This window comes from Chrysochloris asiatica, unplaced genomic scaffold (assembly GCF_000296735.1).
Source record: "Chrysochloris asiatica unplaced genomic scaffold, ChrAsi1.0 scaffold00155, whole genome shotgun sequence".
NCBI lineage: Eukaryota > Metazoa > Chordata > Mammalia > Afrosoricida > Chrysochloridae > Chrysochloris > Chrysochloris asiatica.
Window position 1 is genome coordinate 811,373 of NW_006408673.1, and position 12,063 is coordinate 823,435.

The window sequence follows — 12,063 nt, forward strand, 5'->3', positions numbered from 1 at the left end:
AAAATTTCACTTGTTAACTCAGGTGACAGGGATGACAATATACAGGAAGAGTGAAAATGTAAGAAGAATGATGAAGACAGGAGAAGATACAGGGCAGTATGCAAGGGCTAAAGAGGATACAGATAAATAGTGTTGTATACACAGCCTTAGAACAACAGTGTTCTGCAGATAGATACATGGACAGAAACACAGGCTGAATAGGTATGGGAGGAAGACTGGGAGTATGCCCACAAATATATAAGGGTTTGAAAAAACATTTTTGCACATGGGTATTTACCTTTGCTACAAATACAACTATGAATATGATGGAGCATAAAATAACCAAAATGATGAAAAATTCTTAGATTTTATTAAACCTGTTAAGGCAATAAGTTGCTGGGCCTGGGGACTCAGAACCATAGTCTAAAGGGACATCATGGCCAATTAGAATAACATAGTGTACAAAGATAATGTTCTACATTCTACTTTGGTGAGTAGTATCTGGGATCTTAAAAGCTCATGGGCAGTCATCTAAGGTGCTACTAATTGGTCTCTCCATTTGAGGAAGAAAGAAGAATGATGAGAACTGAAGATATTTGGAATCAATTATCCCAATGGACTAATGGAACATATATGAACATCAGTCTTCACGACTCTGAGACCAGAAGAACTAACTTGTGCTTGACTACCACTACCAAGTGCTCTTAAAGGAATCATGTTAGGAGATCTAGAATGGAATAGAAGAAAATGTGGAACAAATCTCAAAATTTTATAGATAGATAGATACAGATATATACAAAGACCAGATATACTCATCAGAAGAAGACTGGAGGAACCCAAGACTATGGCCCTCAACTACCCTTCAGGTCTAAAAAGGAACTCACCCTCACAGCCCAACAGTAGATAGGTATATCTACTGTTTCAGTCAAACAGTAGAAAGGTATGTAGAGGGAACAACAACAATAGTTAGGTATCCTTACCATAGAAAGGTCATTCAACATCAAAAGGGCAACACTCAGCTAAGAACAAAGTTGAGAAGTGATGGAAAGCTCAATGGAATGGAAACAGGAACTACAGGGAGGACGTGTTGAATGGAAGGGATTGCAATCATTAAGATGAAACAAAGTACATGATTTGTTGACCGGAAAACTGATGATCTTGTCTGTAAATATTCAATTCACAATTAAAAGTTTAAAAAAGAAGAAGAATCCTGTTGAATTTTCTGGTTTAGGCACTAAGGTTGTTTCTGTTTAGAATATATTCTTTCAGTGATGGAATAAAAGGATTATTTGGGGTTTCTTAGTGCCTAAAAACCACAGAGTATTTAGTTACAGTGTCCCTGCATTGTTGTTGTCATTGTTGTTGTTGTAGTTAGCTGTGTTGAGTTAACTTCTGCTCCTGGTGATCCATGTACTACAAAACAAAAGTTTGCCCTATCTTGCACCATCTTCACAATCTGTGAGCTTGAGCCTATTGTTACAGTCATTACCCAACTCATTTTTAAGTACTATGTCAGACAATTGTGTCACTGTAGGATCAGCACTGGACTGTGAGCCACAAGGTTGACAGTTCAAATCCACTAGCTGCTCCTCAGAACCCCACACAGGGTCACTAACAATTGGAACTGACTCGACAGCTCTAACAACAGTTACGTATTAGAGAATAATCCATCGTGATCCATAGAGTTTTCATTAACTACTTTTCAGAAGTAGATGTCCAGGCTCTTCTTCCTAGTCGCACACCTGCCCACAATGGGTGACCCTGCCGTTGTGTAAAATAACCAGTGGCATCGCATCGTTTTCATCATCCTAGCAATATGCAAGTCACCACAGTACAACAAAGTGATAGATGGTGGAAGATAAAGCAGGTGAGCCTGTTAGAACTGAGCCTTACAAGTAATTGAATTAGAACATAGAATCAGCTTCTTTTTAATGCAACCTTCTGAGAAGTAAACAGTCCAGGTGCAGGTATGTTCTTCTCTAATGGTACACTTGAAAGAAACTGACTTTAAATAGACAGAGCCCCTAGTGGTGAAGATTGCACAATGTTGTGAATGTAGTTAATGGCACCAAACTATCCACTTAAGATCCTCTTAAAAAGACACTATATCTCAGTGATTGAGAGATTAAATACTGGAGCCAGTTTGTCTGGATTTGAATCATAACCCCACTTCTTACCACCTACATATCTTCAACAGGAAAGATGTGGACTAAATCAGGAAAAGGATGTTTTATAGAAATAGTAACTTGAACACCTCAACATGTGGTTTATCTTCAATCAGGTTAGCTTAAACTGTTTAATCTTCATGCTTTCAAGTCAAAAGATACCTTCTTACACTTCTATACTGGAAACACTTATGCTATCGATAAGCACACAACACCTTTAATTAAAGGGAGTATTATGCAAGTGATGGGAAGAAGGTAAGCTGAGTAATTGCAGTTAACATAAGGGTCAGAACCAAAGTTGTGATGCACAGTTAGTCTTCTAACTTCCTCTCTTACTCATTTAAAACTGAAGGGCTTTTTTGAGACATGTTTGAAATTTCTGTGATATCAAATTAAGTTCAACCTCCTCTGTTAAGTCCAGGCTCCCAGATTTGGCTTTCACTTAACCTCACCAGTCACAACCCTTTGTGTTTTCCACTTGACAAAGTCCATTCACACCTTTGCAAAAGCAGTTTCTCTCTCACATCTTTGTTCTGCTCATTTAATTCAGCTCAGGAATCTCCACCTCCTGAAAGTTTTCTCTGAATTCCTAATATGGGGAAAAAGCATTCTTTCTTTGATTTCCCATAGCCTCCCATTCCTAAGTCAATCTTAGCATTTTGCCTTATTAAATTTGAAATGATCAGTTCCTTTGTGAATGTAGTTCAGTAATGGGTACTAAATTATCCACTTAAGACCCACTTAAGGATAGCTCAATGACCTGACCGGGAGATCAACTGCACTAGAAAGTGAATTCCTGGACCTCAGAAGGCATGTCTTACTCATTCTTTATCTCCAGCATTCAGTGTTATGATTAGACTTAAAGAAGTCATTCAAGATCTGTTGAACTAAGACTGATGACGACTATAGCAGGAAGACTAGAGAAACAAAGACATGAACAGAACTTGAAACTATTACAAGGGGGCTTCTGGAATTAAACAGTCATTGAAATTTTCCACAAACTTTCTAAAGCCCCCTTGTCCATGATAGAAGTAGCAGGGACATAGGAAATGGAAGAAATCAGAAGTAATACCAAAACTTTTAGCATGGACAACTAGGTAGATGATGGTGCCATTAACCAGGATATGGAGTATACTTTTAGATTTTGAAATGCACATAGAGCAAATAGAAACAGGCTGCTAAAAACAGCAGATTTACTGTAATAAAACCAGAACGATTGAAAAGCTGGGATCATCTACTTAAAATGCATCCATGAAAATGCCATATCCTATGCACTAGACTGCAAGGTCTCTTTGAACCACAAGGTAAGTGGTTCAAATTTGACCACTCAGAAACTCTTATTTGCGGTTGCTATGAGTTGGAACAGGAGCTCTGGTAGCGTAGTGGTTACGAATCGGGCTGCGAACCGCAAGGTCAGTAGTTCGAAACTACCAGCGGTTTCGCGGGAGAAAAATGAGGTTTTCTGCTCCCATAAAGATTTATAGCCTCGGAAACCCTGTACAGGATCGCTATGAGTCAGAACCGACTCCACAGCACATCACAAGAACAGTAACAACATGGATAGGAACTGACTCGATGGCACTTAACAACAGCAACAAATGCATGGATATAGTGTGCTTTATCCAATTTTTAAATCTCATTTTACTAAGGTAGGGTTTAAGGATCAAAAAAGTTGAGAATCAGAGACAAATCCTACCATAGTCTGAGACCTTGCCTATAACACTCACATAACTCTTTGGAAATCTCGCTAGGTGCACAGCCACAAAAACCAAAACAAAACAAAACTAGGATCCTTAAAGATACCAAAAGAGAGTCCACAAGTGACTGAGTTTTGGTTTCTCTTCACTCTCATATCTCAAAAATTATCTAAAAAAAAAAAACCAAAATGATTAAGCAACAACAAAATTTCTTAGCCCTCAACTATTACCAATGTTAAAAATGACCTGAAGTAATATCAGCAAAAAGTGGCAGTTAGGCCCTCCAAATTTCAGACCTCCATAAAAATCACAACATAAAATAAAGAAACAAGCCAAAATAGGCAAAGCTGTTAGAATCAACATTTTTATTTCTATTTTTGGAATTCTGGAAATTAAATGAATGTTTGTAACAACTCAGGGAAAGCTGATGTAAGAAGAATGGCTGATTCTTGGTAACAAAAGAGACGATTGTAGCATTTTAATGTACCCCAGTCCCATACTTGCTTCTCAGATCAATGGCAGCTTTGAAAATAAGTCTAGGAGGGAACAGGATAAACCTTCTCAAAGGGTTGTAGTCAATTATTTTTTTCACCTACTTAGAGACTCTTTGAAAAATTGGCTCAAAAATCTTCTTCTTTAATTTACCTAATTCAGACTGGTTCGCTATAAAAGCTGATTCCTAGGGGGCATTTGTAGGAAACGTTTATAGACTAATGCTTTACTGTATTGCAGGTTGCTGCTGAAACACCTGGAACCTGCAATTCCAGGTTGCTGCTGCCTGAGGGGTATAGTAGTTTGACCAAACAGTATTTGAGCCAGAATTTGCAGAAAGTCGGTTGGATGAGGTGTCCATAAGGACTTGGAAAATTCTGACTTATTTCTGGAACCATAGAAGTCCACAAGCATACTCAGTACTGTGCAGAAGATGGTCAGGAAAAACCTGAGAAGACCTCAAAGTCTTACTTCCTGATGACCCTAAGACTCTCTGGAAGAGGAAGTGAAGAGTTGTAAACTGGATGAGTTGCAGAAAGCATGCTCCAACGTACACACTTAAAGCCTGTCTTATTATCTAGTGCCACTATAAAAGAAATGCTTCAAGTGGGATGCCTTCGATAAATAAAACTTTACTACCTCACAGTTTGTTATTGTTATTAAATTCTGTTGAATCAGTTCTGACTCACAGTGATTCTGTACAGGATTTCCAAGGAGCAGCTGGTGGATTTGAACCACCAACCTTGTGGTTAGAAGTCCAGTGCTGATCCTACAGTGCCACACCAGGACTCACAGATTAGGAGGCTAAAAATCCAAATTCAGAGTGCCAGCTATAGGAGAAGTCTTTGTCTTTGTCAGCTCTGGGAAAAGGTCCATGTCTCCTTTCGACTTCTGTAAGCCCAGCATTCCTTGGAAATCTTCAGGTGTCTTGGCATCAATCTTTCCCTGGATCTAGGAGCTTCACAGTACAAGGATCCAAGTTCCAAAAAACATACTCCATTCCTGGCTCTTCATTCTTGCCGATAACCAGCTCCATCCTCCTCTGCTCACTTGTCCCTCCTTTTCATTTTCAAAAGAGATTGACTCAAGATACAAACTAATCCTGTAAATTGCATCTGACCTCATTAATATCATAGACCTGAGGATTTACAACCCAAAGGATAATTACATCAGATCAAATCTGATCATATCAGATCACATCATGGGTTGATTTGTTGTTATTGTTGTTGTTGTTAAGCGCCCTCCAGTCCAGTTCTGACTTATAGTGACCCTACATAGGGTGTCTAAGGAGCAACTGGTGAGCTTGAACCATAGACCTTGTGGTTCAGACCGTCATTGCAGTCTAGCACATGCACCATATGATTGCATCACATTAAATTGCATCATAGAAGTGATAACTACATTTTAACTGCTAACACACTGAGAATTCTGAAGAAAAAATCAAGCCTCGACTTGCATTATTTATTGAAGGATTCTCTGGGCAAATTATTGAATGATGCAGAGAGCATCAAAAGAAGATGGAAGGAATACACTGTCACTGTACCAAAAGGAAATAGTCGATGTTCAAACATTTCAAGATATAGCATATGATCAAAAGCCAGTGATACTGAAGGAAGAAATCCAATATGCATTGAAGGAATTGGCAAAGAACCAGGCACCAGAAATTGATGGAATAAAAATTGAAATCTTTCAAGAAAGTGAGGCAGCACTGGAGGCACTCATTCATCACTGCCAAGAAATTTGGAAGACAACTATCTGGCCAAATGATTGGAAGAGATCTGTATTTGTGCCCATTCCAAAGAAACGTGACCCAATGGAATGCAGACATCATCGGACAATATCTTTGATACCCCACATGAGTAAAGTTTTACTAAAAATAATACAGAAATAGCTGCAATCATACATTGACAGAGAATTTACAGAGGTTCAAGCCGGATTCAGAAGAGGTAATGGAATGAGGGATATCATTGCTGACATCAGATGGATCTTGGCTGAAAGCAGAGAATACCAGAAAGATGTTTACCTGTGCTTTATTGACTACACAAAGGCTTTCAATTGTGTGGATCATGACAAGCTATGGACAACATTGCAAAGTATGAGCGTTCCGGAACACTTAATTGTGCTCATGAGGAACCTGTACATAGAACAAGAGGCAGTGGTTCGAACAGAACATGGGAACACTGAATGATTTAAAATTACGAAAGGCATGAGACAGGATTGTATTCTTTCACCATACTTATTTAACTGTATGCTGAGCAAATAATCCAAGAAGCTGTGTTATATGAAGAAAAACATGTCATCAGAATTGTAGCAAAACTCATTAACAACCTGCGATATGCAGATGATACAATCTTGCTTACTGAAACCAAAAAGGACTTAAAATACTTACTGATGAAAACCACAAATCTCTATACCTCTTGGCATCAATCTTCCACTATATCTAGAAGGTTCAAATGCCACTCCTGGCTCTTCTTTTTTCATGGTAGTCAGACCCTCCTTCTCTATTTGCTTCTCTTTCCTTGGATCTCAAATAACATCAAATATACTGGAGGTCATGGCCCAGGGTAACTCAGAGTTATCACTCCCATAAGATGTTGCACCCCCTTACTTCCTTTCTACCTGATTAACTGACCATATCAGATCATACCATTGGGATGATTATACCACTGAGAATCATGGCCCAGCCAAGTCAACATCAATTTGGAGGGCACAATTCAATCTATGACGCACACGAAGGAATGGATAAAATACAAGCCCTATTTAATTCAGTTCTTAGTTGTGGCTTCTCAAAGTTCCACTAAAAACTCATTTAAGTTGTTAAATTAGATGGATGGGCATTCAGAGAAGTCAGGACTTGAACTGAGTCTTATAGAATCGGTGGTATTGGGGAGATGAAGGGAAATGGCATTATTCCATGAGAAGGGACCAGTACAAGCAAAAGAAAAAAGGCAAGAATGGCTGCAGGAGACAGGGAAGAGAATATTCTTTGTTTATGTTTCTGTTAGATTAGGAGTTTAGTGTGATATCAGTTGCAAGATAAAGTTGAAAATTATTCAAGCATGAGATGATTCAATTCTGTACCAGAAAAGCAAAAGCAATAGGAGTAAGGAAAATTTAAGAGACTTTTGGTTTCAGAATCAGAAAGAAGGAGTATGAAACAAACTTGCTTGTGATGAAGTAAAGAACTAAGTTTAGAAGAAGAAAAAACAAAATCAAGCAATTAAGAAAATACTGATTTTATTGACAGAAAAATCGAAATTGAGAAGATAAAAACTTAAATTTACCGATATTGATATAACCACAGATAGCAAATCAAAACTCAGTTTAATTTTATGACAAGAGATACGGTTATGGGAGTCTGTGATCATTGAAGCCATAAATGATTATTTCGTAAATGAATAAAGATGCTACCAAAGAACTTTTCATAACCTGGGAACATTTTCCAAAGTACTAAATGAGAAAAGAAGGACAAAGTATAGACTTTGGACAAATTTCATCATTACTCTGTGTTTCAGTTTTGCTGTTATTAAATTAAGATAATAAGATTTATTACCTCAGTGATTTTTAAGGTTTTATGTCAATTTGACTGGGTCAGAATTCTCAGTTAAGATGTATTTATCACCTCCATGATGAGATTTAATATAATACAATCAACCACATGGTCTGATCTTTTGTGATAAGTCCTGATCTGATATAATAATCCATTGTGTCGTATATCCTCAAATTTACGATGTTAATGAGGTCAGATGTAATCCACAAGATCAGTTTGCCTTTTGAGTCAATCTCTTATGAGATATAAAAGGAGAGAGAAGTAAACAGAGAAAAAGGGACCTACTACCATCTAAAAAGAAGAGCCAGGAGTGGAGTGAATCTCTTGGGCCTGGTGTCCCTGCACTGTGAAGCTCCTAGATCCAGGGAAAGATTGGTTTCAAAACACATGGAGAGTACCAAGGAATTCTAGGCCTACAGAAGCTGAATGGAGATCAGGATCTTTCTCAGAGCTGGTGGTCTGAATTCTGACTTCTAACCACCTAAACTATGAGATAATAAATTTCAGTTTGTTAAAGCCATCCACTTTTGGTATTTCTATTATATCAGCATTAGATAATTAAAATCACCTCACAGAGTTAAGAGAATTTTATGAGTTATGACATGGAGGTGCTTAGAGCAATGCCTGATGTTGTAAGAGGTCAGTAACTGTTTATTATTATTACCATTTTCAATGTCATGAATTATTCATAAGGCAACATGATAACTTGTAATGAAAAGAGCATAACATCAAGAGTCTCTGTTGTGTATTTATTAGCATTGACCATTTGATCAATAATACTGAAGTAAAGAATCCTCAGTTTAAATTCCAGGCCTACCACATATTAGCAACCTTACATTAGGTAGAATTTTAAACTGTAGTATCTTCATTTGGAAAAAAAAAAAAAAAAAAAATGGCTATTCCATTGCCAAGGGATTCTAGGGGCAAAAATTAAATGAGTCAGGAAGCACCAAAAGACAGAGTTACTTTAGCAAAAAATTGATGTGGTAGCATATGATCAAGAGTCACTGGTACTAAAGAAAGAAACTCAAGTTGCACTGAAAACATTGGCAAATAAAGAAGTCTCCAGGGATTGACTAAACACCAATTAAGACCAAAAAAAAAAAAAAAATGGATGCAATGCTGGAAATTCTCACTTGTCTATATCAAGGAATTTGGAAGACAGTTACCTGGACAACCTGACTGAAATGAATCAATATTCATGCCTATTTCAAGGGAAAAATACAGAAATTATTACACAAAATTGTTAGCAACACATGCTAGTAAAATTTTGCTGAAGTTAGCTAAAAAATGACTGCAGGAAACTTTCAGAAGTTAAGGCTGGATTCAGAGAAGAATATGGAAAAAGGAATATCATTGCTGACATCAGAGAATAACCAGATGATGTGTGCCTGCCTTTTTATCAATAATTTGAAAGCATTCAATTGTGTACATTGTAACAAATTTTAGATAATGCTATGTAGGATGGTAATTCTACAATACTTACATACATTCATGCAGAACCAGTACATGAATCAAGAGGCAGATATTTGAACAGAACAGGAGGAAGTTGCATGGTTCAGAACTGGAAAAAGTGTTCATCGAGATTATATCCTTTTACTTTATTTATTCAATCTGGTTGCTGAACAAATACTCCAAGAAGCCAAATTATATAAAGAAACTGACCTCAGAACTGGAGGAAGTGATATGCAGATGACACAAACTTTCTTGCCAACTCTGAAGACGAAGTACTTACTCATGCAGGTTAAAGACTACAGCTTTTAACATGGATTACTTCTGAATGTGAAGAAAATGAAAATCCTCACAACTGAGTCAACAACATCATTATAAATGGGGGAAAGATTGAAGTTGTTGACGATTTCATTCTAGTTGAATTAATAATCAATGTTCATGGAAGCAACATTCAATAATTCAAATAGCATATTGCATTTAGCAAATCTGATGCAAAGGACCTCTTCAAAGTTTTAAAAAGCAAAGATGCCACTTTACTGGTTAAGATGCAACTGACCCAAGCCAAGGTCTTTTTAATTATCTCAAATGCATTCAAAAGCTGGAGAGTGAGAAAGAAGAACTGATTCACTCAAATTGTGTTGTTTGATAAATAATAATGAGTTTATCACAATGAATATACAACTGAAATGTTTCCGTCTTGGGCTAGGTTCTATATAGAAGGAAATACAGCAAAGTTTAAACATGTATGACTTTCATGGTTGTTGAGTCTGGTAAGTCCAGGGGTCAGACACCAGCCTGGAGGCTTCTCCTGATTCACATACCAATAGGCATTTATGACCCCAAGATCAAAGGGTCAGACAGCAGTCTGCTTACTCATAGGTTACTGAAGTTGAAGAATTGAAGAGGAATCCAAGGCATGTCATTAGGCCTCCTGTTCAAGTGCAAAGAACCAAAGATCAGATTATGATGAACCAGATACAGGATCCAAATCAAGCAAAAAGCAAGAAAACTCTGTAAGAATAGCAATATACATTGGAAGTAGGCCACATTCTCATGGAATTTCAATTGATGGGCTGCTCATAGCAGATCTCATCATTGAAGTGATTACATTATATTAGATCTCATCATGGGAGATGCCTACATCATAACTGAGAATCATGGTCCAACCAAACTGATACACAACCTTAGTCATCATTTTGTTGTTGTAAGTGCCATTGAGTTGGTACCTACCCATAGCGACCTTATGCACAACAAAACTAAACACTGCCCAGTCCTGCACCAACCTCATAATCATCTCTATGTTTGAGCCTATGCTGCTGCCACTGTGCCAATCCATCTCATTGGGGCGGGGGGCAGGGCAGGGGGGAGAGTTTTCCTCTTTTTCTCCGACGCTCCACTTTACCAAACATGGTATCTCTTTCCAGGGACTTGTCTTTCCTGATAATATGTCCGAAGTATGAAAGACAAAGTCTGGCCATCCTGGCTTCTGATTGTACTTATTTCAACATAGATGAGTGAGAGCTGTAACAGTTTGTTGAAATATTTCAATTTGTATTCCATTAATTCAAAGAACTTAGTTCTTTGCCAATGTCTTCAATGCATCTTGACCTTCTTTCTTCAGTATCATTGACTCTTGATCACATGCTGCCTCTTGAAACGTTTGAACATCAACCATTTCTTTTTGTTACAGTGACTCAGTATATTCCTTCCATCTTTTGATGCTTTCTGCATCATTCAATATTTTGTCCATAGAATCTTTCAATACTGCAAGTTGAAGCTTGATTTTTCCCTTCTGTTCCTTCAGCTTGAGAAATACTTAGCATATTCTTCGCTTTTGGTTTTCTAACTCCAAGTATTTGCACATTTTTTAGCACATTTTGTTATAATGTCTTAAAATTTTTTGTTATAATGTTTTCTTCTTGAGATGCTCTTTGAAATTTTCTATATAGGTCTTTTAACTCCTCATTTCTTCCATTTGCTTTAGCATCTCTATACTAGAGATTGCAGATTACATATATATATATAATACATGCCGATTATAGACTGTTGTTGTTGTTAAGTGCCATCAACTACAGATTAGGAAATATACACAGATCACAGATTAGAAAACTCTTTGAAGGAGTTCTCTATCCTATAGGATCCCTATGAGTGGGAATAAACTCCGCAGCCTCCAACAACAGTGATCAGAAAGCCCCAAATCTTGTGAGGTTCGCTACTTACATAGAGTTACTCTTTTTTTATTTTAGGGTGTGCCTTCAGTAAACTATTCAATCTTACTAGGTGGATTTGCAATCTTATGTAGATTTCAAATTTAGGTAATTTACTATCTTATGTAGATAGTAAATTAATGAATCACTCTCAAGATTATGATACAACCAACCCAGAACTGCTGGTCAAATGGAAGATTCTTATTGAAAGAAATATTTGCAGAAAAAAATCAGATTGCTTGAATTTCAAGCAAGCTGTTTGCTTTGGAGGCATCAAGGCAAGAAACATCAGCCCGTCAGGGAAAACCCCCTTCTAGGACTGAAACTTAAAAGGCAATCCTTAGGCAGTCTAGTATGCTCAGTGGTGACCACCCTGGTCTACTTGTGAGTGAAAATGGGGGAAATGCAACAATGCAGCTATCGGCTGAATTTGACCATGTTCCATTGGTACCCATTGACCTTGAGAGGAGAGAGGAAGAGGATGGACTGGCTGGTCTGAAGTTTAGGAAGATCTGTGAACT